General features: G+C 58.7%; 1 protein-coding gene across 4 annotated transcripts in view; it reads left to right on the top strand.

The window, feature by feature from the left end:
• The first annotated feature begins 435 nt into the window (after nucleotides 1-435).
• LOXL3 (lysyl oxidase like 3) overlaps nucleotides 436-21,773 on the top strand; it is a 377,140-nt gene continuing 355,802 nt past the window's right edge. The window contains exon 1 of one of the 4 annotated variants that reach the window (XM_078678827.1): nucleotides 436-687. The gene's annotated coding sequence lies outside the window, so the exon portion shown is untranslated. The remainder of the gene's footprint in view (nucleotides 688-21,773) is intronic. The other 3 variants (XM_078678825.1, XM_078678824.1, XM_078678826.1) reach the window with 3 other exon arrangements.

Here is a 21,773-nt window from a genome sequence, read left to right as displayed (position 1 = left end):
CCCTCTTCTCTCTGCCCCCACCCCTGGCTTGGAATGTGCCCTCTCATCTCTTCCACCCTGTGAGCTCATGCTGGGGCTGCACCGCAGGCCGCACATCTGGGCTCGCGCTCAGGGCTGCGCAGAGGTTCAAATATTTGGGGATGAGGGGGGGGGGGCGTGGGAGGAGGAGGGGAGGAGTGCATGGATGGGGGGGACGCTCTGCCAGCTGCGCCTTACACAAGCTGGGCAGAGCTCGAGGCGCGTGCACCCGGACCACAGCAGAGCCCCGCTCCCCCCGCCGCCAGGAGCACCCCAACATCCAGGGACGCCCCCACTCCACCGCCAGGAGCACCCCCCACCGCCAGGAGCACCCCAACTCCCAGCCCACACCCACCTCCAAGAGCCCCCCAACTTCAGGGACCCCCCCACCCCCCGCCGCCACCTCTAAGAGCCCCCCCTCCCCAACCTCCAGGAGCACCCCAACTTCAGGGACCCCGGAGCCCCCACATCCCAGGATACCCACTGCCCTCGCCCGGGTACCAGTCTCACCTTCCTCGGAGGTGGTCCCATGCCAGGGGGGACCCCGGGAACAGCCGCGGCCTTCGGGGCCCACTGAACCCCTCGCTCCAGAGGTGAACCCCGATATCAGCGCGTCATCCCACAGAGGGGACCCCGAGGCCTGGAAGGAGGAGGACATCCGGGGAGGAGGTAAGAGCTGCCCGAGCCCCAGGGGGGGGGCAGAGGGCTCCGTGTGGCGGAGGGCGCCTCCCGCAGGCTGGGGGGGGGGGGGGGGGCTGGGGCAGGGTCAGTCACATGTCAGGCCGGTGACTCTCTGAGGCTCTCTATTATCTGAAGGAAGACCCTCCATTATAGGAAACTCTACCCTCCATGACTATGGAAGTGTCTTCCCAGTGTGTTCTTGTCGTTTGAGAGTTTGCCCTTTATTGCAGTGTTATACTTCTACCTGTGTTTGGTTCTCTTTTGTAACATGCACACGTCACTTTTCTCTTGTAACTCACTCTTTGCTCCTCTTACATTTTGTTTGCTTTCGATACCTGCACAAGTGCCACCATTGCCTACGTAACGGTTGTTCTTGTGCCTGAGTGTCCTCCATATATTGCGGTATTTTACCTCTATGTTTACTTTGTTCGCTTTTGTAACCTGCACACGTCACTCTCTTCCCTCCTCTAATGCACCGTTTGCTCTTCTTGTATTTTGTTGCTCACAATTGTCACTTTTGCCTCATGTAACTTATCTTCTGCTTTTGTAATTTGTTCACTTGTAATTTTCTCCTCATGTATCAGTTCTGGTCCTACCGTGAAGCCTCTGACACCTTCGGGGCCGGCGCCTCCCACAGACTGGGGGGGGGGGGGGGCTGGGGCTGCTGGAGGGGGCCCTTAGGCCTTCACATGTCCGGCCGGTGTCTGTTAGAGGCCGATAAACCATGGACGGTGGGGCTGGGGCAGGGTCAGTTGCAGCATCACTCTTTGCAGTGGGCAGTAGTTGTGTATTTGGCGGAGGAGTTTCAGAACAGGGGAGGTGGGGGGGGCTGGCACACGTAAAGCTTCCTGCCCCCCCCCCCTGTCCCCCCCCCCCCCACTAGCAGCAGCTCTCCTGACTGCACGTGGTCTCCAGCTCTGCCCTTGACTTCCAGGTGCATTACTGCCCAGTATCTGCCCAGGGAGGGCGTCCACTCTGCCACCCCCTCTGGGCCTTCACCCTACGACCCCCCAGCCATAGCCCCCCTGCCCCCTGTCACCCCGGCACAGCATGGCACCCACAGAGGGTCACTGTGTGGGGGGGCTTGTCATGTTAGTCAGGGCTTCAGGGCGCTGTGTGTGGTTCTGGTGCGCCTCGCGGCGCTATGTCATGTGGTTAGTGAGTGAATGATGCCTGCTAGCCCGCAAGGCAAAGCAGCTGCGGCTGCGAGTACGAATGTCCCCACTGCTGGCCATGCTGGCCTCCTAGCAGGCTCAGAAGGCTTCAAGGCGCCTCACTGCTGGCCTCCAAGCAGGCTCAGAAGGCTTCAAGGCGCCTCATTGCTGGCCTCCAAGCAGGCACGAAGGCTTCAAGGCGCCTCACTGCTGGCCTCCAAGCAGGTACAGAAGGCTTCAAGGCGCCTCACTGCTGGCCTCCAAGCAGGTACAGCAGGCTTCAAGGCGCCTCACTGCTGGCTTTCAAGGAGGCTCAGAAGGCTTCAAGGCGCCTCACTGCTGGCTTTCAAGGATGCTCAGAAGGCTTCAAGGCGCCTCACTGCTGGCCTCCAAGCAGGCACCGAAGGCTTCAAGGCGCCTCACTGCTGGCCTCCAAGCAGGTACAGCAGGCTTCAAGGCGCCTCACTGCTGGCTTTCAAGGAGGCTCAGAAGGCTTCAAGGCGCCTCACTGCTGGCTTTCAAGGAGGCTCAGAAGGCTTCAAGGCGCCTCACTCTGGCTTACAAGCAGGTACAGAAGGCTTCAAGGCGCCTCACTGCTGGCCTCCAAGCAGGTACAGAAGGCTTCAAGGCGCCTCACTGCTGGCTTACAAGCAGGTACAGAAGACTTCAAGGCGCCTCACTGCTGGCTTACAAGCAGGTGCAGAAGGCTTCAAGGCACCTCACTGCTGGCCTCCATGCAGGTACAGAAGGCTTCAAGGCGCCTCACTGCTGGCTTTCAAGGAGGCTCAGAAGGCTTCAAGGCGCCTCACTGCTGGCTTACAAGCAGGTACAGAAGGCTTCAAGGCGCCTCACTGCTGGCCTATAAGCAGGCACAGAAGGCTTCAAGGCACCTCACTGCTGGCCTCCAAGCAAGCACAGAAGGCTTCAAGGCGCCTCACTGCTGGCTTACAATCAGGTACAGAAGGCTTCAAGGCACCTCACTGCTGGCCTCCAAGCAAGCACAGAAGGCTTCAAGGTGCCTCACTGCTGGCCTATAAGCAGGCACAGAAGGCTTCAAGGCGCCTCACTGCTGGCCTCCAAGCAAGCACAGAAGGCTTCAAGGCGCCTCACTGCTGGCCTCCAAGCAAGCACAGAAGGCTTCAAGGCGCCTCACTGCTGGCCTATAAGCAGGCACAGAAGGCTTCAAGGCGCCTCACTGCTGGCCTCCAAGCAAGCACAGAAGGCTTCAAGGCGCCTCACTGCTGGCTTACAATCAGGTACAGAAGGCTTCAAGGCACCTCACTGCTGGCCTCCAAGCAAGCACAGAAGGCTTCAAGGTGCCTCACTGCTGGCCTATAAGCAGGCACAGAAGGCTTCAAGGCGCCTCACTGCTGGCCTCCAAGCAAGCACAGAAGGCTTCAAGGCGCCTCACTGCTGGCTTACAATCAGGTACAGAAGGCTTCAAGGCACCTCACTGCTGGCCTCCAAGCAAGCACAGAAGGCTATAAGGTGCCTCACTGCTGGCCTATAAGCAGGCACAGAAGGCTTCAAGGCGCCTCACTGCTGGCCTCCAAGCAAGCACAGAAGGCTTCAAGGCGCCTCACTGCTGGCTTACAATCAGGTACAGAAGGCTTCAAGGCACCTCACTGCTGGCCTCCAAGCAAGCACAGAAGGCTTCAAGGCGCCTCACTGCTGGCCTATAAGCAGGCACAGAAGGCTTCAAGGCGCCTCACTGCTGGCCTCCAAGGAAGCACAGAAGGCTTCAAGGCGCCTCACTGCTGGCTTACAATCAGGTACAGAAGGCTTCAAGGCACCTCACTGCTGGCCTCCAAGCAAGCACAGAAGGCTTCAAGGTGCCTCACTGCTGGCCTATAAGCAGGCACAGAAGGCTTCAAGGCGCCTCACTGCTGGCCTCCAAGCAAGCACATAAGGCTTCAAGGCGCCTCACTGCTGGCTTACAATCAGGTACAGAAGGCTTCAAGGCACCTCACTGCTGGCCTCCAAGCAAGCACAGAAGGCTTCAAGGTGCCTCACTGCTGGCTTACAGGTAGGCTCAGAAGGCTTCAAGGCGCCTCGCTGCTGGGTTACAACCGTGACACGGTGCTCAGCCAGGGGCTGGAGGGTGGGCATGTTTAGAGCCTGCATGGAGAAGGTGAAAGTGCGCATGACTGGTTTGGGTGGCCCAAGAGGGCTGCAAAGAGTCACAGCGCACAATTAGGAGTGGGCAAACCACTCCCCCCCCCGCCCTGCTCTGAGAGCGGAGCAGCCCCGCCCACCCCCCCCCCCCCCCCCCCCGCCCGCAAAGCAACACAAAACACATAAGATGATAATAACTGAAAGCAGTGGGGCGACGCTCCTCTGCCACACCAGAGGAGCTGCCACTGCATCCACATGCTATTGGTGGGTATGCAGGCAGCTCGCTTCTCATTGGCCCAGACCACTCACTATGCGTTAACAGTGATGTCCAGGCTGCCAGGACCCTACTGGCCGTTCTACTGACCTCTGGTCACGGAGGTCTGTGGAGGAGCAGTGGGGGGCCTTGCAGCGCTACATGTGTTACCAGTAGAAGCTGGCTGTGCCTTAAAGGGTTTCCTCCTTTCCTAGAGAAAAATACAAGACATTTGGTTTTATTTTTAAGTTTCTGCAAGTCCCGGACATGAGTCTTAAATAGAACTTTATATGCACTATTTATTCTTAACATTGTTTTTCTCTCTTTGTTGACATTACATCTCACTCAGGGCTCTTCCAGGCAGCACCAGAGTGCATTTGAAAGTTCTTCTGTCTTATATTTACAATCAAAGTGTGTACTGATCAGGGGAAGTCCACTGGCTTTCTGTGCTTGTCCTAATGCTGGTCCTGGCTGGGACACTACAATACAGGTCACGATGATGGTAACAGGATCCCAGGCGGCCCTCCCATGTGGACCAGCCCATGTCACATGGACTTCATGCCTGGACACATGACCAGGCTCTGGGGGTACACCCCTTTAGTCGGGGCGTGACCCCCCCATGTGGACGGCCCATGTCACATGGACTTCATGCCTGGACACATGACCAGGCTCTGGGGGTACACCCCTTTAGTCGGGGCGTGACCCCCCCATGTGGACGGCCCATGTCACATGGACTTCATGCCTGGACACATGACCAGGCTCTGGGGGTACACCCCTTTAGTCGGAGCGCGTCTTCGGGTATCCGAGGGCAGAATGCGCATTTTGAGCCCCCCCCTCCCTCGTCGCCAGAATCATATTCATAGCGGCGAAGTGGCCCCTCCTGCTGAAATGACGTCACCACCGCACCAAGGGAGATACTTACAATAGCATGTTAGAGCACAGTGGCACGACAAAATCGGTAACGCCGCGGTCTGACATCTTTTAAACACAGGGATGCGCCGTATTTACAAATATACGGCACAGCCCTGCGTTCCCCCTGGTGCTTGTGCTAAAAAAAGCTTCCGCACCTTGCTGCACATAAACAATCTTGAAAGGCAATTTACTGTTTCTATGGGCCTTATTAATGAGGCTTTGCGACACTTTAGCGCTGTATAATGTATGCAGGGTGGGCGTTCCCCCGCAAAAAGCCTCGTAGAAGTGACGCAGTGAAATCTATGAGAGTTTCACGGAGCCACTTCTAGGACGCCGTTGCGTCGATGTCCAATGCCTGCCGCACAGTAGGCATAAGACTGATGCAGTGCTATATTCATAGCCCTCCCCCTGTATTGCTGGAGTCGCGTCACGCTTCCACCACAACTCCAGGAATGCGTCAGTTTGCGCCGACAGATGCATCAGTAATACTGACGTATCTGTCATTCCTTGGGACATGATGCGTCATACAGTAAATATGAGGCATCCATCATGTCGCAAGGAGGGCGCACTGAAATTGTCGGATCTCTGTTTTCACGCAGCGATGCAACAGTTTTCATAAATAAGGCCCTATGTGTCTTGAGTAACGCAGCGCACATAGAAAGAGCAAAATACGAAGAGAAATGAATGATTTCTCGCCGTATGGCCATCCTAAGCCTAGATTTTACCTGGCCTTAGTTTTAGGTGCTGCACCAGCCTTGTACATATGTGGCAGCATTAAAAGCCGTGGTTGTTGTGGTAGGACGCCCACTGGAACAGCCAGTGCAGAGCCCCTTTCATGCTAAGTGAAACGTGAAAAGGAGCTTTATTTACAAGGTGGCGCTATGTCACGTTAAGTGGCTTAACACCTCTTTGTAAATAAGGAAAAGGGGATATGCCCAATAAAACGTCACGAAAAGTGAGGGTCTGGTGGTGATGTCTCCTTGTAAATGTGCCCCTTATTGTCCAGAGCTTAATTTGTGGCAGTGATTCCAGACGGTGGGACGGACTGGGAATGGGTTTTCCACACACTGAGTCAGAGCAAAGGAGAGAAAGACAAAAAAGAAGAATTAAGAGAATATTGAAAACATTGCTGAAGAGAGGAAGCAGGGGATGAAAAGGAACATTCACAGATAAGGAGACTGGAAGTGTAGGGTGTTGGGGAAGATAAGGAAATAGGAAGTGCACATGTGGCCCTCCTTTAAGGGTCGCCGGGGGTCGCAGTTTGCCCCTTGCTACCCCTGGCACTGCTTTTGCGACCCCTGGCCTCAGAGATGGCAACATCAGTGCCAAGAACGCCGGGGGGTCTCGCATTATCAGAGCCAGGACCTTGTATCTGCTTATTGTTATTGCATTAATAGTGAATACTAGGTTATCATTCACTATTGGTGTAAAATAAAGTGGAGCAGCAAGATCTGCAGAGTGAGTTTGGGTGAGAGCGCGTCTATCTGTGAGCACGCGTGTTTGTATATGGACTCGTGGATGTGTGTGTGTGCGCGTGTCAAAATGAGTGAGTAAGTATAAGTGAGTCAGAGTAAGAGTGAGTGAAAGAGGGCGAATGAGTGATTCAGGGTGCGAGGGAGTGCACGAGAGTCGGTGAAAATGAATGATTGCAAGTCAATGCTAATGATAGAATGAGTGAATGAGCGAATGTGAGTGAGCGTGTGCTGTTCTGCTTGCATGAGTGAATGAGTGAATGTGAGTGAGCGTGTGCTGTTCTGCTTGCATGAGTGAATGAGTGAATGTGAGTGAGCGTGTGCTGTTCTGCTTGCATCAGTGAATGGGTGAATGTGAGTGAGCGTGTGCTGTTCTGCTTGCATGGGTGAATGTGAGTGAGCGTGTGCTGTTCTGCTTGCATCAGTGAATGGGTGAATGTGAGTGAGCGTGTGCTGTTCTGCTTGCATCAGTGAATGGGTGAATGTGAGTGAGCGTGTGCTGTTCTGCTTGCATGAGTGAATGTGAGTGAGCGTGTGCTGTTCTGCTTGCATCAGTGAATGGGTGAATGTGAGTGAGCGTGTGCTGTTCTGCTTGCATCAGTGAATGGGTGAATGTGAGTGAGCGTGTGCTGTTCTGCTTGCATGAGTGAATGTGAGTGAGCGTGTGCTGTTCTGCTTGCATCAGTGAATGGGTGAATGTGAGTGAGCGTGTGTTGTTCTGCTTGCATCAGTGAATGGGTGAATGTGAGTGAGCGTGTGCTGTTCTGCTTGCATGAGTGAATGAGTGAATGTGAGTGAGCGTGTGCTGTTCTGCTTGCATCAGTGAATGGGTGAATGTGAGTGAGCGTGTGCTGTTCTGCTTGCATGAGTGAATGTGAGTGAGCGTGTGCTGTTCTGCTTGCATCAGTGAATGGGTGAATGTGAGTGAGCGTGTGCTGTTCTGCTTGCATGAGTGAATGTGAGTGAGCGTGTGCTGTTCTGCTTGCATGAGTGAATGTGAGTGAGCGTGTGCTGTTCTGCTTGCATGAGTGAATGTGAGTGAGCGTGTGCTGTTCTGCTTGCATGAGTGAATGTGAGTGAGCGTGTGCTGGTCTGCTTGCATCAGTGAATGGGTGAATGTGAGTGAGCGTGTGCTGTTCTGCTTGCATGAGTGAATGTGAGTGAGCGTGTGCTGTTCTGCTTGCATGAGTGAATGTGAGTGAGCGTGTGCTGTTCTGCTTGCATGAGTGAATGTGAGTGAGCGTGTGCTGTTCTGCTTGCATGAGTGAATGTGAGTGAGCGTGTGCTGTTCTGCTTGCATCAGTGAATGGGTGAATGTGAGTGAGCGTGTGCTGTTCTGCTTGCATGAGTGAATGTGAGTGAGCGTGTGCTGTTCTGCTTGCATCAGTGAATGGGTGAATGTGAGTGAGCGTGTGCTGTTCTGCTTGCATCAGTGAATGGGTGAATGTGAGTGAGCGTGTGCTGTTCTGCTTGCATCAGTGAATGGGTGAATGTGAGTGAGCGTGTGCTGTTCTGCTTGCATCAGTGAATGGGTGAATGTGAGTGAGCGTGTGCTGTTCTGCTTGCATGAGTGAATGTGAGTGAGCGTGTGCTGTTCTGCTTGCATCAGTGAATGGGTGAATGTGAGTGAGCGTGTGCTGATGGGCCTGGCTGCTTCTTGGCTCATAGAAGCTTCCTCGACAAAGGTTGGCGCTGGAGTACCCGAGGCAATGCTTGCACATGGGATGCCCTCAGCAGGATGTTGATGGTGACGCTCTGTAGGTACATGTTGGCATGAAGCACCCATGAAGAAATGGCAGCGATGGCCGCCGGGAGGGCATTCATTGCTCAGTTGGCACCCGCTGCGATGGCACAGTGTAGGAGACTCTTGGTAGATGGGAAGGCAGCTGTGGCATGGGAGTCACTGGGCCATCCATGACAAAAGGTGCTCCTTGACATATTGGGCATGACCTTTGACCTAAGGGACCTCCATAGCGCAAGAGAAGCAGTATTAGGAACATTCTGGCTCTGGCATCTTCTATGTAATGTTTGGGCCAAAGGGGCCACCGTGGCAAGAGGCTGGTCCTAGCAATGGAGGTATTTTATTAAACAAGGGGGCACTCTTAGGACACTTAAAATACATAATTTGGTGAACTCGGGGGAGGGGGCTGTCAGGTTTCAGGAGCTTGGCGCACCATGAAAGGACTTGAATATTTAGTGAGAGTATTTTAGAGCCTGTGACTTTTAGAACATTGATCTGAAACGTGTGCATTAAAATGCACTAGAAAAGCCCATTTTTTCTACAAATTCTCAGGGAAGAGAAACCCCCACCCCTTGTTCTCCCCTTGAAGAATATATCATATTAATTATGCAACTATGTAACTTCTGTAATATTATTACTGTGATGTCCTCAAGATTAAGGTTATGTGACATCACTTCATGGAACTATGCAGGGTCAAAGGTCATATGATGTCACTTAAACCCTCTCTAGAGGGCTAGTTCAGCACTCCCTTCCACCACAAACTCTCACCAAGCAGAATAGCCAACATGTCCATAATCTGAAACGAATACAATTCCATCCCATAAAAGCAAGATGTATAGCATCCTCACAAAACAAATGACTTGCTTCAAACTTATTATCAACAACTTCAAACTTAAATATTGCATCATCCCTACTCATCTCTTCAGCTCCCTTCCTTCTTTTTCAGTCTGTTGCTGCCAAGTCTTTGACGTGCTCCATTCCTCTCCCTGACCCTCTCCATTCCTGACCCCTGACCCTCTCCTTTCCTGACCCTCTCCATTCCTGACCCCTGACCCTCTCCTTTCCTGACCATCTCCATTCCTGACCCCTGACCCTCTCCATTCCTGGCCCCTGACCCTCTCCATTCCTGACCCCTGACCCTCTCCATTCCTGGCCCCTGACCCTCTCCATTCCTGGCCCCTGACCCTCTCCATCCCTGACCCTCTCCATTCCTGGCCCCTGACCCTCTCCATTCCTGGCCCCTGACCCTCTCCATTCCTGGCCCCTGACCCTCTCCATCCCTGACTCCTGACCCTCTCCATCCCTGGCCTCTGACCCTCTCCATTCCTGACCCCTGACCCTCTCCATTCCTGACCCCTGACCCTCTCCTTTCCTGACCATCTCCATTCCTGACCCCTGACCCTCTCCATTCCTGACCCCTGACCCTCTCCTTTCCTGACCATCTCCATTCCTGACCCCTGACCCTCTCCATTCCTGGCCCCTGACCCTCTCCATTCCTGACCCCTGACCCTCTCCATTCCTGGCCCCTGACCCTCTCCATTCCTGGCCCCTGACCCTCTCCATTCCTGGCCCCTGACCCTCTCCATTCCTGGCCCCTGACCCTCTCCATCCCTGACTCCTGACCCTCTCCATCCCTGGCCTCTGACCCTCTCCATTCCTGACCCCTGACCCTCTCCATTCCTGGCCCCTGACCCTCTCCATTCCTGGCCCCTGACCCTCTCTATCCCTGACCCCTGACCCTCTCCATTCCTGGCCCCTGACCCTCTCTATCCCTGACCCCTGACCCTCTCTATCCCTGACCCCTGACCCTCTCCATTCCTGACCCCTGACCCTCTCTATCCCTGACCCCTGACCCTCTCTATCCCTGACCCCTGACCCTCTCCATCCCTGGCCTCTGACACTCTCCATCCCTGGCCTCTGACCCTCTCCATTCCTCTCCATGACCCTTTCCATTCCTGACCCCTGACCCTCTCCATTCCTGACCCCTGACCTCTCCATCCCCGACCCTCTCCATCCCTGACCCCTGACCCTCTCCATTCCTGACCCCTGACCCTCTCCATTCCTGGCCCCTGACCCTCTCCATCCCTGGCCTCTGACCCTCTCCATTCCTGACCCCTGACCCTCTCCATTCCTGACCCCTGACCCTCTCCATCCCTGACCCCTGACCCTCTCCATCCCTGGCCTCTGACCCTCTCCATTCCTGACCCCTGACCCTCTCCATTCCTCTCCATGACCCTTTCCATTCCTGACCCCTGACCCTCTCCATTCCTGACCCCTGACCCTCTCCATCCCCGACCCTCTCCATCCCTGACCCCTGACCCTCTCCATTCCTGACCCCTGACCCTCTCCATTCCTGGCCCCTGACCCTCTACATCCCTGGCCTCTGACCCTCTCCATTCCTGACCCCTGACCCTCTCCATTTCTCTCCATGACCCTTTCCATTCCTGACCCCTGACCCTCTCCATTCCTGGCCCCTGACCCTCTCCATCCCTGACCCCTGACCCTCTCCATTCCTGACCCCTGACCCTCTCCATTCATGACCCCTGACCCTCTCCATTCCTGGCCCCTGACCCTCTCCATTCCTGGCCCCTGACCCTCTCCATTCCTGACCCCTGACCCTCTCCATTCCTGGCCCCTGACCCTCTCCATCCCTGACCCCTGACCCTCTCCATCCCTGGCCTCTGACCCTCTCCATTCCTGACCCCTGACCCTCTCCATTCCTCTCCATGACCCTCTCCATTCCTGGCCCCTGACCCTCTCCATTCCTGACCCCTGACCCTCTCCATTCCTGACCCCTGACCCTCTCCCTCCCTGACCCCTGACCCTCTCCATCCCTGACCCCTGGCCCTCTCCATCCCTGACCCCTGACCCTCTCTATTCCTTGCCCCTGACTCTCTCCATTCCTGACCCCTGACCCTCTCCATTCCTGACCCCTGACCCTCTCCATTCCCGGCCCCTGACCCTCTCCATTCCTGACCCCTGACCCTCTCCATTCCCGGCCCCTGACCCTCTCCATCCCTGGCCTCTGATCCTCTCCGTTCCTGACCCCTGACCCTCTCCATTCCCGGCCCCTGACCCCTGACCCTCTCCATCCCTCACCCCTGACCCTCTCCATTCGGGGCCCCTGACCCTCTCCATTCCTGACCCCTGACTCTCTCCATTCCTGACCCTCTCCATTCCTGTCCCCTGACCCTCTCCATCCCTGACCGCTGACCCTCTCCATTCATGACCCCTGACCCTCTCTATTCCTGACCCCTGACCCTCTCCATTCAGGACCCCTGACCCTCTCCATCCCTGACCCCTGACCCTCTCCGTCCCTGGCCCCTGACCCTCCCCATTCCTGACCCCTGGCCCTCTCCATTCCTGACCCCTGACCCTCTCCATTCCTGACCCCTGGCCCTCTCCATTCCTGGCCCCTGACCCTCTCCATTCCTGACCCCTGACCCTCTCCATTCCTGACCCCTGACCCTCTCCGTCCCTGGCCCCTGACCCTCCCCATTCCTGACCCCTGACCCTCTCCATTCCTGGCCCCTGACCCTCTCCATTCCTGACCCCTGACCCTCTCCATTCCTGGCCCCTGACCCTCCCCATTCCTGGCCCCTGCCCCTCTCCATTTCTGGCTCCTGACCCCCTCCATTCCTGACCCCTGACCCTCTCCATTCCTGGCCACTGACCCTCTCCATTCCTGACCCCTGACCCTCTCCATTCCTGACCCCTGACCCTCTCCATTCCCGGCCCCTGACCCTCTCCATTCCCGGCCCCTGACCCTCTCCATTCCTGACCCCTGACCCTCTCCATCCCTGACCCCTGACCCTCTCCATTCCTGGTCCCTGACCCTCTCCATTCCTGACCCCTGACCCTCTCCATTCCTGACCCCTGACCCTCTCTATTCCTGACCTCTGACCCTCTCCATTCATGACCCCTGACCCTCTCCATTCCTGACCCCTGACCCTCTCTATTCCTGACCTCTGACCCTCTCCATTCATGACCCCTGACCCTCTCCATTCCTGGCCCCTGACCCTCTCCATTCCTGACCCCTGACCCTCTCCATTCCTGACCCCTGACCCTCTCCATTCCTGACCCCTGACCCTCTCTATCCCTGACCCCTGACCCTCTCCATTCCTGACCCCTGACCCTCTCCATTCATGACCCCTGACCCTCTCCATTCCTGACCCCTGACCCTCTCTATCCCTGACCTCTGACCCTCTCTGTCCCTGGCCCCTGACCCTCTCCATTCCTGACCCCTGACCCTCTCCATTCCTGACCCCTGACCCTCTCCATCCCTGACCCCTGACCCTCTCCGTCCCTGGCCCCTGACCCTCTCCATTCCTGACCCCTCACCCTCTCCATTCCTGACCCCTGACCCTCTCCATTCCAGGCCCCTGACCCTCCACATTCCTGACCCCTGACCCTCTCCATTCCAGGCCCCTGACCCTCTCCATCCCTGACCCCTGACCCTCTCCATCCCTGACCCCTGACCCTCTCCATCCCTGACCCCTGACCCTCTCCATCCCTGACCCCTGACCCTCTCCATCCCTGACCCCTGACCCTCTCCATCCTGACCCCTGACCATCTCCATCCCTGACCCTCTCCATCCCTGACCCCTGACCCTCTCCGTCCCTGGCCCCTGACCCTCTCTGTCCCTGGCCCCTGACCTCTCCATTCCTGACCCCTGACCCTCTCCATCCCTGACCCCTGACCCTCTCGTCCCTGGCCCCTGACCCTCTCTGTCCCTGGCCCCTGACCCTCTCCATTCCTGACCCCTGACCCTCTCCATTCCTGACCCCTGACCCTCTCCATCCCTGACCCGCTCCATTCCTGGCCCCTGACCCTCTCCATTCCCGGCCCCAGACCCTCTCCATTCCTGACCCCTGACCCTCTCCATTCCTGGCCCCTGACCCTCTCCATTCCTGGCCCCTGACCCTCTCCATTCCTGACCCCTGACCCTCTCCATCCCTGACCCTCTCCATCCCTGACCCCTGACCCTCTCGTCCCTGGCCCCTGACCCTCTCTGTCCCTGGCCCCTGACCCTCTCCATTCCTGACCCCTGACCCTCTCCATCCCTGACCCCTGACCCTCTCCATCCCTGACCCCTGACCCTCCCCATTCCTGACCCCTGACCCTCTCCATTCCCGGCCCCTGACCCTCTCCATTCCTGACCCCTGACCCTCTCCACCCCTGACCCTGACCCTCTCCATTCCTGACCCATGACCCTCTCCATTCCTGACCCCTGACCCTCTCCATTCCTGACCCCTGACCCTCTCCATTCCTGACCCCTGGCCCTCTCCATTCCTGGCCCCTGACCCTCTCCATTCCTGACCCCTGACCCTCTCCATTCCTGACCCCTGACCCTCTCCGTCCCTGGCCCCTGACCCTCCCCATTCCTGACCCCTGACCCTCTCCATTCCTGGACCCTGACCCTCTCCATTCCTGACCCCTGACCCTCTCCATTCCTGGCCCCTGACCCTCCACATTCCTGGCCCCTGACCCTCTCCATTTCTGGCCCCTGACCCTCTCCATTCCTGACCCCTGACCCTCTCCATTCCTGGCCACTGACCCTCTCCATTCCTGACCCCTGACCCTCTCCATTCCCGGCCCCTGACCCTCTCCATTCCCGGCCCCTGACCCTCTCCATTCCCGACCCCTGACCCTCTCCATTCCTGACCCCTGACCCTCTCCATCCCTGACCCCTGACCCTCTCCATTCCTGGTCCCTGACCCTCTCCATTCCTGACCCCTGACCCTCTCCATTCCTGACCCCTGACCCTCTCTATTCCTGACCTCTGACCCTCTCCATTCATGACCCCTGACCCTCTCCATTCCTGACCCCTGACCCTCTCTATTCCTGACCTCTGACCCTCTCCATTCATGACCCCTGACCCTCTCGATTCCTGGCCCCTGACCCTCTCCATTCCTGACCCCTGACCCTCTCCATTCCTGACCCCTGACCCTCTCCATTCCTGACCCCTGACCCTCTCTATCCCTGACCCCTGACCCTCTCCATTCCTGACCCCTGACCCTCTCCATTCATGACCCCTGACCCTCTCCATTCCTGACCCCTGACCCTCTCTATCCCTGACCTCTGACCCTCTCTGTCCCTGGCCCCTGACCCTCTCCATTCCTGACCCCTGACCCTCTCCATTCCTGACCCCTGACCCTCTCCATCCCTGACCCCTGACCCTCTCCGTCCCTGGCCCCTAACCCTCTCCATTCCTGACCCCTCACCCTCTCCATTCCTGACCCCTGACCCTCTCTATTCCTGACCTCTGACCCTCTCCATTCATGACCCCTGACCCTCTCCATTCCTGACCCCTGACCCTCTCTATTCCTGACCTCTGACCCTCTCCATTCATGACCCCTGACCCTCTCGATTCCTGGCCCCTGACCCTCTCCATTCCTGACCCCTGACCCTCTCCATTCCTGACCCCTGACCCTCTCCATTCCTGACCCCTGACCCTCTCTATCCCTGACCCCTGACCCTCTCCATTCCTGACCCCTGACCCTCTCCATTCATGACCCCTGACCCTCTCCATTCCTGACCCCTGACCCTCTCTATCCCTGACCTCTGACCCTCTCTGTCCCTGGCCCCTGACCCTCTCCATTCCTGACCCCTGACCCTCTCCATTCCTGACCCCTGACCCTCTCCATCCCTGACCCCTGACCCTCTCCGTCCCTGGCCCCTAACCCTCTCCATTCCTGACCCCTCACCCTCTCCATTCCTGACCCCTGACCCTCTCCATTCCAGGCCCCTGACCCTCTCCATTCCTGACCCCTGACCCTCTCTATTCCTGACCCCTGACCCTCTCCATTCCTGACCCCTGACCCTCTCTATCCCTGACCTCTGACCCTCTCTATTCCTGGCCCCTGACCCTCTCCATTCCTGACCCCTGACCCTCTCTATCCCTGACCCCTGACCCTCTCCATTCCAGGCCCCTGACCCTCTCCATCCCTGACCCCTGACCCTCTCCATCCCTGACCCCTGACCCTCTCCATCCCTGACCCCTGACCCTCTCCATCCCTGACCCCTGACCCTCTCCATCCCTGACCCCTGACCCTCTCCATCCCTGACCCTCTCCATCCCTGACCCCTGACCCTCTCCGTCCCTGGCCCCTGACCCTCTCCGTCCCTGGCCCCTGACCCTCTCTGTCCCTGGCCCCTGACCCTCTCCATTCCTGACCCCTGACCCTCTCCATCCCTGACCCCTGACCCTCTCGTCCCTGGCCCCTGACCCTCTCTGTCCCTGGCCCCTGACCCTCTCCATTCCTGACCCCTGACCCTCTCCATTCCTGACCCCTGACCCTCTCCATCCCTGACCCGCTCCATTCCTGGCCCCTGACCCTCTCCATTCCCGGCCCCTGACCCTCTCCATTCCTGACCCCTGACCCTCTCCATTCCTGGCCCCTGACCCTCTCCATTCCTGGCCCCTGACCCTCTCCATTCCTGACCCCTGACCCTCTCCATCCCTGACCCTCTCCATCCCTGACCCCTGACCCTCTCGTCCCTGGCCCCTGACCCTCTCTGTCCCTGGCCCTCTCCATTCCTGACCCCTGACCCTCTCCATCCCTGACCCCTGACCCTCTCCATTCCTGACCCCTGACCCTCCCCATTCCTGACCCCTGACCCTCTCCATTCCCGGCCCCTGACCCTCTCCATTCCTGACCCCTGACCCTCTCCATCCCTGACCCTGACCCTCTCCATTCCTGACCTATGACCCTCTCCATCCCTGACCCCTGACCCTCTCCATTCCTGACCCCTGACCCTCCCCATTCCTGACCCCTGACCCTCTCCATTCCCGGCCCCTGACCCTCTCCATTCCTGACCCCTGACCCTCTCCATTCCTGACCCCTGACCCTCTCCATTCCTGACCCCTGACCCTCTCCATTCCTGGCCCCCTGTCCCTCTCCATTCCTGGCCCCTGACCCTCTCCATCCCTGACCCCTGACCCTCTCCATTCCTGGCCCCTGACCCTCTCCATCCCTGACCCCTGACCCTCTCCATCCCTGACCCTCTCCATCCCTGGCCCCTGACCCTCTCCATTCCTGACCCCTGACCCTCTCCATTCCTGACCCCTGACCCTCTCTATTCCTGACCCCTGACCCTCTCCATTCCTGACCCCTGACCCTCTCCATTCCTGACCCCTGACCCTCTCCATCCCTGACCCTCTCCGTTCATGACCCCTGACCCTCTCCGTCCCTGGCCCCTGACCCTCTCCATTCTTCGCCTCTGACCCTCTCCATTCCTGACCCCTGACCCTCTCCATTCCTGGCCCCTGACCCTCCCCATTCCTGACCCCTGGCCCTCTCCATTCCTGACCCCTGGCCCTCTCCATTCCTGACCCCTGACCCTCTCCATTCCTGACCCCTGACCCGCTCCATTCCTCGCCCCTGACCCTCTCCATTCCTGGCCCCTGACCCTCTCCGTTCCTGACCCCTGACCCTCTCCATTCCTGACCCCTGACCCTCTCCATTCCTCGCCTCTGACCCTCTCCATTCCTCGCCCCTGACCCTCTCCATTCCTGACCCCTGACCCTCTCCATTCCTGGCCCCTGACCCTCCCCATTCCTGACCCCTGGCCCTCTCCATTCCTGACCCCTGACCCTCTCAATTCCTGACCCCTGACCCTCTCCATTCCTGACCCCTGACCCTCTCCATTCCTGGCCTCTGACCCTCTCCATTCCTGGCCCCTGACCCTCTCCATTCCTGGCCCCTGACCCTCCCCATTCCTGACCCCTGACCCTCTCCATTCCTGGCCCCTGACCCTCTCCATTCCTGACCCTCTCCATTCCTGACCCCTGACCCTCTCCATTCCTGGCCTCTGACCCTCTCCATTTCTGGCCCCTGACCCTCTCCATTCCTGACCCTCTCCATCCCTGACCCTTGACCCTCTCCATCCCTGACCCCTGACCTTCTCCATTCCTGACCCCTGACCCGCTCCATTCCTGACCCCTGACCCTCTCCATTCCCAGCCCCTGACCCTCTCCATCCCTGACCCTTGACCCTCTCCATCCCTGACCCCTGACCCTCTCCATCCCTGGCCCCTGATCCTCTCCGTTCCTGACCCCTGACCCCTGACCCTCTCCATTCCCGGCCCCTGACCCCTGACCCTCTCCATCCCTCACCCCTGACCCTCTCCGTTCCGGGCCCCTGACCCTCTCCATTCCTGACCCCTGACCCTCTCCATTCCTGGCCCTGACCCTCTCCATTCATGACCCCTGACCCTCTCCATTCCTGACCCCTGACCCTCTCCATTCATGACCCCTGACCCTCTCCATTCCTGACCCCTGACCCTCTCTAATCCTGACCTCTGACCCTCTCTATTCCTGGCCCCTGACCCTCTCCATTCCTGACCCCTGACCCTCTCTATCCCTGACCTCTGATCCTCTCCATTCCTGGCCCCTGACCCTCTCTATCCCTGACCTCTGACCCTCTCCATTCCTGGCCCCTGACCCTCTCTATACCTGACCCCTGACCCTCTCCATTCATGACCCCTGACCCTCTCCATTCATGACCCCTGACCCTCTCCATTCCTGACCCCTGACCCTCTCTATCCCTGACCTCTGACCCTCTCTATTCCTGGCCCCTGACCCTCTCCATTCCTGACCCCTGACCCTCTCCATTCCTGGCCCCTGACCCTCTCCATTCCTGACCCCTGACCCTCTCCATTCCTGACCCCTGACCCTCTCTATTCCTGACCCCTGACCCTCTCCATTCCTGACCCCTGACCCTCTCCATTCCTGACCCCTGACCCTCTCCATTCCTGACCCCTGACCCTCTCCATTCCTGACCCCTGGCCCTCTCCATTCCTGACCCCTGACCCTCTCCATTCCTGACCCCTGACCCTCTCTATTCCTGACCCCTGACCCTCTCTATTCCTGGCCCCTGACCCTCTCCATTCCTGACCCCTGACCTCTCTATCCCTGACCCCTGACCCTCTCCATCCCTGACCCCTGACCCTCTCCATCCCTGACCCTCTCCATCCCTGACCCCTGACCCTCTCCGTCCCTGGCCCCTGACCCTCTCCGTCCCTGGCCCCTGACCCTCTCTGTCCCTGGCCCCTGACCCTCTCCATTCCTGACCCCTGACCCTCTCCATCCCTGACCCCTGACCCTCTCGTCCCTGGCCCCTGACCCTCTCTGTCCCTGGCCCCTGACCCTCTCCATTCCTGACCCCTGACCCTCTCCATTCCTGACCCCTGACCCTCTCCATCCCTGACCCGCTCCATTCCTGGCCCCTGACCCTCTCCATTCCCGGCCCCTGACCCTCTCCATTCCTGACCCCTGACCCTCTCCATTCCTGGCCCCTGACCCTCTCCATTCCTGGCCCCTGACCCTCTCCATTCCTGACCCCTGACCCTCTCCATCCCTGACCCTCTCCATCCCTGACCCCTGACCCTCTCGTCCCTGGCCCCTGACCCTCTCTGTCCCTGGCCCTCTCCATTCCTGACCCCTGACCCTCTCCATCCCTGACCCCTGACCCTCTCCATTCCTGACCCCTGACCCTCCCCATTCCTGACCCCTGACCCTCTCCATTCCCGGCCCCTGACCCTCTCCATTCCTGACCCCTGACCCTCTCCATCCCTGACCCTGATCCTCTCCATTCCTGACCCATGACCCTCTCCATCCCTGACCCCTGACCCTCTCCATTCCTGACCCCTGACCCTCCCCATTCCTGACCCCTGACCCTCTCCATTCCCGGACCCTGACCCTCTCCATTCCTGACCCCTGACCCTCTCCATTCCTGACCCCTGACCCTCTCCATTCCTGACCCCTGACCCTCTCCATTCCTGGCCCCCTGACCCTCTCCATTCCTGGCCCCTGACCCTCTCCATCCCTGACCCCTGACCCTCTCCATTCCTGGCCCCTGACCCTCTCCATCCCTGACCCCTGACCCTCTCCATCCCTGACCCCTGACCCTCTCCATCCCTGGCCCCTGACCCTCTCCATTCCTGACCCCTGACCCTCTCCATTCCTGACCCCTGACCCTCTCTATTCCTGACCCCTGACCCTCTCCATTCCTGACCCCTGACCCTCTCCATTCCTGACCCCTGACCCTCTCCATCCCTGACCCTCTCCGTTCATGACCCCTGACCCTCTCCGTCCCTGGCCCCTGACCCTCTCCATTCCTCGCCTCTGACCCTCTCCATTCCTGACCCCTGACCCTCTCCATTCCTGGCCCCTGACCCTCCCCATTCCTGACCCCTGGCCCTCTCCATTCCTGACCCCTGGCCCTCTCCATTCCTGACCCCTGACCCTCTCCATTCCTGACCCCTGACCCGCTCCATTCCTCGCCCCTGACCCTCTCCATTCCTGGCCCCTGACCCTCTCCGTTCCTGACCCCTGACCCTCTCCATTCCTGACCCCTGACCCTCTCCATTCCTCGCCTCTGACCCTCTCCATTCCTCGCCCCTGACCCTCTCCATTCCTGACCCCTGACCCTCTCCATTCCTGGCCCCTGACCCTCCCCATTCCTGACCCCTGGCCCTCTCCATTCCTGACCCCTGACCCTCTCAATTCCTGACCCCTGACCCTCTCCATTCCTGACCCCTGACCCTCTCCATTCCTGGCCCCTGACCCTCTCCATTCCTGACCCCTGACCCTCTCCATTCCTGACCCCTGACCCTCTCCATTCCTGACCCCTGACCCTCTCCATTCCTGGCCTCTGACCCTCTCCATTCCTGGCCCCTGACCCTCTCCATTCCTGGCCCCTGACCCTCCCCATTCCTGACCCCTGACCCTCTCCATTCCTGGCCCCTGACCCTCTCCATTCCTGGCCCCTGACCCTCTCCATTCCTGACCCTCTCCATTCCTGACCCCTGACCCTCTCCATTCCTGGCCTCTGACCCTCTCCATTTCTGGCCCCTGACCCTCTCCATTCCTGACCCCTGACCCTCTCCATCCCTGACCCTTGACCCTCTCCATCCCTGACCCCTGACCTTCTCCATTCCTGACCCCTGACCCGCTCCATTCCTGACCCCTGACCCTCTCCATTCCCAGCCCCTGACCCTCTCCATCCCTGACCCTTGACCCTCTCCATCCCTGACCCCTGACCCTCTCCATCCCTGGCCCCTGATCCTCTCCGTTCCTGACCCCTGACCCTCTCCATTCCCGGCCCCTGACCCCTGACCCTCTCCATCCCTCACCCCTGACCCTCTCCGTTCCGGGCCCCTGACCCTCTCCATTCCTGACCCCTGACCCTCTCCATTCCTGGCCCTGACCCTCTCCATTCATGACCCCTGACCCTCTCCATTCCTGACCCCTGACCCTCTCCATTCATGACCCCTGACCCTCTCCATTCCTGACCCCTGACCCTCTCTATCCCTGACCTCTGACCCTCTCTATTCCTGGCCCCTGACCCTCTCCATTCCTGACCCCTGACCCTCTCTATCCCTGACCTCTGACCCTCTCCATTCCTGGCCCCTGACCCTCTCTATCCCTGACCTCTGACCCTCTCCATTCCTGGCCCCTGACCCTCTCTATACCTGACCCCTGACCCTCTCCATTCATGACCCCTGACCCTCTCCATTCATGACCCCTGACCCTCTCCATTCCTGACCCCTGACCCTCTCCATTCCTGACCCCTGACCCTCTCTATCCCTGACCTCTGACCCTCTCTATTCCTGGCCCCTGACCCTCTCCATTTCTGACCCCTGACCCTCTCCATTCCTGGCCCCTGACCCTCTCCATTCCTGACCCCTGACCCTCTCCATTCCTGGCCCCTGACCCTCTCTATCCCTGACCCCTGACCCTCTCCATTCATGACCCCTGACCCTCTCCATTCCTGGCCCCTGACCCTCCCCATTCCTCACCCCTGACCCTCTCCGTTCATGACCCCTGACCCTCTCCATTCCTGACCCCTGACCCTCTCTATCCCTGACCCCTGACCCTCTCCATTCCTGGCCCCTGACCCTCTCTATCCCTGACCCCTGACCCTCTCCATTCATGACCCCTGACCATCTCCATTCCAGCCAGCCATATGTAAATGTAAATGTAAATGTCGGAATTTGTAAAGCGCACAGCTACCTCCACCGGAGGTGTCCCGGCGCTGTCCGTATACCGCTTAGGAACCCTTCCTGGCTTTCCTGGGAAATGTCCACTCCTGGGCACCCCCCAGGTGCAGCCAGGCATCCCAGCGCTTTTGGGGCCGTTGTGGAGACTAAGCAAGCTATTGCCCAGAGTTGCAGCGTGGGACCCATGATCAGAACAGGTACTGAGGCGAGAATATCCGGTCAGGGGAATTAATGAGTCGGAGACCCGCCGAGGCGGGAATCGAACCCTGGTCCCTGGCCAGAGCTCTGCATCAAGGTCTGCCTGCTCTAACCATTGAGCCACACTTCTCCACATGCAAATCCGTCTTGACTCAGCTCCCCATGGGAACAGTCCAGCCTGAACTGCCAAGCCGGGTCCTTCTTGGACCAGAAACAAGCACCCTG

This window comes from Lissotriton helveticus, chromosome 2_2, assembly GCF_964261635.1.
Source record: "Lissotriton helveticus chromosome 2_2, aLisHel1.1, whole genome shotgun sequence".
In the NCBI taxonomy this organism is placed as follows: domain Eukaryota; kingdom Metazoa; phylum Chordata; class Amphibia; order Caudata; family Salamandridae; genus Lissotriton; species Lissotriton helveticus.
The sequence above is the reverse complement of the archived record's forward strand: the minus strand, read 5'-3'. Positions and strand labels throughout refer to the sequence as shown.